Genomic DNA, 6,740 nt, shown 5'->3' on the forward strand with positions numbered 1-6,740 from the left:
AAAAACTAATATTGGGGTTTTGTTTGCAAATTGTCACTAAACAATAATTAAAATAAGCAGAAAAGTAAATTGGCTTTTTGACAAATATGAGTATTATGCTAGGGGTATAGTGTGTGATTGTTCCTGTAATAACCTTGGATTTAGATCTCTTCAACAAGTTCATAACCTTTAATTACCGCCCTTTAGATTATTTTCCCCTAAGTCCTTAGTGGGAAAACCTTTGAACATTCATCCTAACTCCTAAGTCCTTAGAGAATTATGATGAAATCAAGCCTTTATGTTATCAAGAGTTAACCGGTAACTATAGGGTATCCCTAGTCCTAGGTGATATCTATTATAGTCTAATCGTACAAAAATCTTAACAACCGCTGTCCAGCTGGTTGTTAACCGTAAATCAATCTTGTTGGTCCGACAAAGAAAGCATAAAAACCTTGTACAATTAAATTAAATAAGAAAACAAATCTATTGATGAACTCAGGAATTCAAAATCATTACAGAGTCAAATCAGGGACACCCCCTAGCATTAGGGTTTAGTTACTCATATTGTTCAAAGAAAACAAATTATAAAATAGATACATTACAAGAATTGAGATGAAAGTTGATCTTCAATCGCTTCCGTTCATGAAGACCTTCTTCTCTCCCAAACCCTTGTTTTCTCCAATCTTCAATCGTGTCTTCTCCTAGCCAAAAAGTTGTTTTTATATTCAATCTTCCATTCAGGTTGAAACCAAATGTCAAGAATACCCTTAATGATCCCATTTGAGTGAGGAAACTTATAAACATATAGTCAGCCCGCGCTCATCAACACGGGCCGTGTTTCTGCACGCGGGCGCCCATGTTTCTGCACTCGGGCCGTGTTTCTGCACGCGGGCGCCCGTGTTGATCCTCTGACTTTGGTTCAAACTTGCATTTCCAGCCACATTTCAACACGGGCCGTGTTTCCGCACACGGGCGCCCGTGTTGACCTCTGAAATCAGCTTTTCCGGCTTCTTTTCATCCACTCGTGCGCGCCACAAGTTCCTATGATCACACGCATCAACCTATAACACTACCAAACAAAGGCATAAAGAAGATCTTTTGACATGAACTTTAAACCAACTGTAATGCAATACTATAAATTAGTAAATATGATAGACTTAACTTAAAAAGCAATAAAACAACCGAATGTGTTACCGAGATGATAAATTTGTGCCGGATGAAAGACAAAACTTAATAGAAATGGTGACCGATCATGATTACCTGGGACAAAAGTTGTCTGGCTCAAGTGCACAAGGTTACTTATAACTGTTCCCAATCTATTAGCCATAACTTTGGAAATTAGCTTGTATATAATAGTACATCACGATATAGCCTTTAGAATGATGGTGACAATAGTGTTGTTTATAGCCTTGTATATTTTATCTTTCTCAAAGAATTCTCTAACTGCCTTGCACACATCAGTCTTGATGATTTTCCCAAATAACTTTGTAGAATTTAATTATTTGTCACTAAACTTTAATATATAGGTGACGCAAAGAGATTATGGGTATGTTTGATAAAACTAGTGGTTGGCTGATAAGCTAGCTAATAGCTTATGGCTTATTGCTGATGACTGATAGCTTATAGCTTATGGTTGATGGTTGAGACTGATAGCTGATAAGTTAATTGAAGTGTTTGGTAAAATTAACGGTTCAAGTAACTTATAAATGTAAAATAACATAAAAGATATTTAATACATAATTATTTTATTTTAAATTAGAATAAATTATAAAAGGTAAAAGTAGATTTTTGCTAAAATAATAAGGATAAAAAGGAAGTAATGATAAGCTATAAGCTAAAACACTACTTGAAATAGCGTCTGAAAAATAAGCTATAAGCTCGAGAAATAAAAATTTGTTACAAAATAGATGTAAATTGTTATATGAGCTTATAAGCTATAAACTCAAAATAATCTAGGAATGTGAGTTACAAATTACTTTTTTAATACTGTCAAAAAGATTGTTAAGTGAGTTACTGTCAACAGAATGTTAAGTGTTTCCTTATTTTAGGAAAATATTTCCTATCCATTGTAGTCTTATCCGATTTGAGTGATTAGTTTCTACAATTGCGTGTAGATGATATCCGGTTATTAACAAAAATTGTAATTTAATAACAAGATTTTGGGTTTCTTTATTTTAGTTTTTAAAAATAGAATTTTTTAAAATATTTCAAAAATAAATTTGATAACGATGTTTTTGAAAATATTAAAAAAAATTATATTTATTTTTTATAAATTAAAAAACTAACTATGATTTTCTTTAACATAAACATACATTATTGAAGATCAAAATTATAATTTAAAAAAATGAAAAATGATTTTTAAAACTATTTAAAATAACTTCAAAATTAAATAAAAAATTTTTTAAAAAATTTCATATTAAAAAAATTATAATTAAATGATAAAATATTTAAATTAAAATTTTAAGAATATTTATTCAAACTAATTTTTTATTTAATGCTTTTATTAAAAAAAAATGTTTTTAATTTCTTTAAAACAAAAATATATAATATTATGAAAATCACTTAAAAAAATAATAAAACAAAGGGAACCTTTCACCCCTCCCATATAGTGAGTTGAATTATAAATAGATATCCAAGTAACTTTTAAGCATTGAATTTGACTTTTTAATAGAAACATTTGAAAAGTAGTAAATAGATGGACCTGAAGTACCTAAAAAATCCTTATATCCAAAGTTAAATTAAATTAATAGAGAAATAAAGAAAATTGAGCTTTGAGGAGGAATAAGTGAGAGTTGAGGGAAGTTGTAGAATTATTTAAAATAGAAATAAAAATAGAGTTTTTATTTAAATAGAGAAGGGAAGGGAGAAGTTGTCACTATGTAGAATTTTGGGAGAAAAGACTAAGGAAGGAAAGAGGCAACCCTAGAGAACTTTTGAAGGAGAAGAGGAATTATATTATTGTAACTTCATGTTTTCTACAAAGTCATGGTAAGGGGGGAACTGTTCATGATATATGTGTTTAGGCATAACAGATAGAGAGGATACCTTATCATCCTTCTTTTTTCTTTCTTCTTTTGTGATATGATACGATTTTTGTGCTCTGTTGATTGTTGATTTTCGTGTAAACTTGTATGTCTATCCTTGAGTTTTGATATTCACGAGCAAAGACGTTGAATTGATAAAATATGCTGATGCCTTATTAAAAGGCGGGAGAATAAATGTTGATGTCTTATGAAAAGGCGAGAGGGATAAATATTGAATATGTGATATTTGGTTCATATTGTTGATGGTTGGTATTTATTTGTGTATTGGGCGGTTGGAGCTCAAATAGGCGAAATGGGTTAGTTTTGTATTTGTTATAGTGAGAGAAAAATGTAAAAAATTGTAGGTAGAGATAAAAGGTGATTGATCGCCTTGTTTCATGCATAACTTGAGTTTTGTAAGTTCGTTTGAGGTGAGGTCAGTTGCTTTAGAAAGTCAACACGATAATATTTATTTTGAAGTGGGAAAATTGGGTTTGGAAGCGCTATAACAGTATAAGTTATCTAGTTTTTTTATATACCAAAAGCATAGTCAAAATTCAGTCATGCGTTGGTAGTATTGTTTCACACATAACTTGATTTTAGTAAGTTCTTTAAGAGTAAACTTTATATCATAAAAAAATATATGATATTTCATACATATTAGACTAAATAAGTATCTCATTTAATTGATTTTAGTAGAAGAAATACTAGTTACAAGTTTGAGAAAATATTTTTTCCGGGGTCAATACCAGTTTCCATTGTTCGATTAAGCTGTATCAATTGGGACCTGAAGTCCAAAAATAAAAATGATACTCTGATAATAGAAATTCTAAGCTTTCCAAAACATGTTCATTTACTTGGTTTAAGCTTCCTATTATATTTTAAAGAATTGTTCAAACCTGAGGTATAAACATTATGTCTGGTGTCTGCATCAATTCTTATTGTTTGATTAAATTGTGCCAATTAAAATTTCAAGTCTTAAAATAGACACTCTAAACTTTTCTAAACATATTCATTTTCTTGATTCCAACTTCGTTTATATTTTAAATAATTATTTCAATATGATGTATTACTAGCAGTAAACATGATTTTGGGGCTGTTTTGATAAGATGTTGTGTGAATTAAGTTGTTAATGTTATATGATACAAACCCAATGTTTTGATGATATAATTGTGTGAATTAAGTTGTTAATTATTTTATATAATTTTATTATTATGCTAATTTATGATGAAAAGTATTGAGTTATGCTGAGATGTTTGGTCAGAAAGGAACCGTTATTGTGGCCTTCTATTGTCGATGTTCATGTTGAGTTGTAGGTTTAAAGAGGAACCTGTGACAAGTATTGAAGTCGGAGGTTTGATAAAAGTATTTCATTTAATTGTCGCATTCATGCATCATGTATATCGGATATAGGTAGGACTTCAATCCAATGATGAGTAGGACTTCGGTCCAGTGACGAGTTTTAGAATTAGAGAAGAACCAATGACGAATGGATTAATCAACAACATACCTCTGAAATCTAAAATCTTGGTACCACATGTATTGAAGTAGAGCAGGTGAATACATTTCTTACATTATTGTATTTATGAATGATTATTGTTATGGATGAATTGTATGATTGATTATCTATGCTAATTGTATTATCCTTATTATCTTAACATATGTGAATGTATTCTCACCCCCTGTTTGTTTTTTTGTTGTTCTTTACGCTTGTGATGCAGATACTCAGGTAGAGTTCGAAGAGCATTAGTTGTTGCTTCTGTTGGAAGATGGTGTAGTTGGCCTTCTTCCTTGTTTATCTTCTGTGTTATTTAGTTTCCTGTGTCGCTCTTATGTTATTTAGTTCCCTGTGTCGCTCTAATAATGTAAAACTTGGGTGGGAATTATTCCATGTTTTTTTGCGAGTTGTTAATGTTATTTGATTTACGATTTGAATAAAGTTGATTTTAATTATGAGAGAAAATAATATGTATTTTAATTGTTTAATCTTGGTGCTATCTTATTCTATATGGAGAGAGATGTTTATGCTGAGAAAATATAGCACTCTTTTTGAGTAATTATTTTCAGATGTTTTACAAACTAAGCGTTTGGGATTTACGGTGTTACACAGTACTTGTAAGTGTGCTATTCAAACTTCATTTCATTTATTTTTTCAATGCAACTTTACTTCCCGACAGGTTTTATTTACCATAGACAACTTTACTTCATTTCATTTCATTTATAAGCTTAAGCCGGAAGTTAAACAGTAAAACCTGTTGGCCCACAGAGAATTCCTTCCTAGAAATCATTTTATCATGGAAGTGCTTAGTTTTCTCTTTATAGATCCTGGAGCTCTCATAAGCCTCTAATCTAAGCTCTTCCAACTGTTGTAATTGGAGTTTTCTTTCAATACCTGCTTATTGCATCTCCAAATTACAACTCTTCACCGCACAAAAAGCACGGTTTTCTATCTCAACAGGAAGATGACATGCCTTACCAAAAACAAGTCGATAAGGAGACATCCCAATGGGTGTCTTGAAAGCTGTTCTTTGAGCCCAAAGTGCGTCTTCTAGACGACGGCTCCAATCTTTCCTGTTTGGCTGCACCATTTTCTCTAAAACCTGTTTTATCTCCCTGTTTGAGATCTCAGCTTGCCCATTAGTCTAGGGGTGATATGCAGTAGAGACTTTGTGCACAACTCCATACTTCCGGAGTAAAGCTTCCATGGTGCGGTTACAGAAATGAGTGCCTTGGTCGGTATTCTAAACCTGCAAAAGATATTAGACCTGACAAACTCTGCAACAACTTTAGAATCATTAGTCCTAGTGGGGATAGCTTCCACCCACTTTGAAACATAATCAACAACAAGTAAAATGTAAAGGAAACCAAATGATACAGGAAAAGGACCCATGAAATCAATTCCCCATACATCAAATACCTCACAGAAAAGCATAGGCTGCTGAGGCATTTCACTCTTGCGAGTGATGTTTGTACCTGCTATCTGACACTCTTTACAAGTGCGGTAAGTCTCAAAAGCATCCTTAAAAATAGTTGGCCAATAGAAACCTGAATCAAGGACTTTTCTCGCAGTCCTTTGAGGACCGAAGTGTCCGCCGACTTGAGATGCATGAGAAAATTTCAAAATAGATTCAATCTCATTGTCGGGGACACATCTCCTGATTACCTGATCACTATCAAACTTCCATAGATATGGATCATCCCAAACATAATATTTGGCATCACTCTTGAGCTTGTGAACCTGTGATCTAGATGCACATGTAGGAAAAACACCAGCAACAAGAAAATTAACAATGTCAGCAAACCAAGGTGTAATCCCATGCAAAATAAACAGCTGCTCATCAGGAAAGTCATCCTGAATAGGAAAAGGCTCTTCATCTCTCTCTATCCTGCTCAAGTGGTCAGCCACTAAGTTCTCAGCTCCACTTTTGTCTTTAATCTCAACATTAAACTCTTGGAGCAGCAACATCCACCGAATCAATCTCGGTTTTGCATCCGGCTTCTTCAGCAAGTACTTTAAAGCTGCATGGTCAGTAAAAACAACAACCTTGGAACCTAGCAAATAAGATCTGAATTTGTCAAGAGCAAAAACAATAGCTAGCAGTTCTTTTTCAGTGGTAGTGTAATTTGACTGTGCATAATCTAAAGTCCTAGAAGCATAGTAAATAACATGGGCAGCCTTGTCAACCCTTTGTGCGAGGAGAGCCCCAACAGCATAACTCGAAGCATCACACATAAGCT

Source organism: Vicia villosa, linkage group LG3 (assembly GCF_029867415.1).
Source record: "Vicia villosa cultivar HV-30 ecotype Madison, WI linkage group LG3, Vvil1.0, whole genome shotgun sequence".
NCBI classification, from domain to species: domain Eukaryota; kingdom Viridiplantae; phylum Streptophyta; class Magnoliopsida; order Fabales; family Fabaceae; genus Vicia; species Vicia villosa.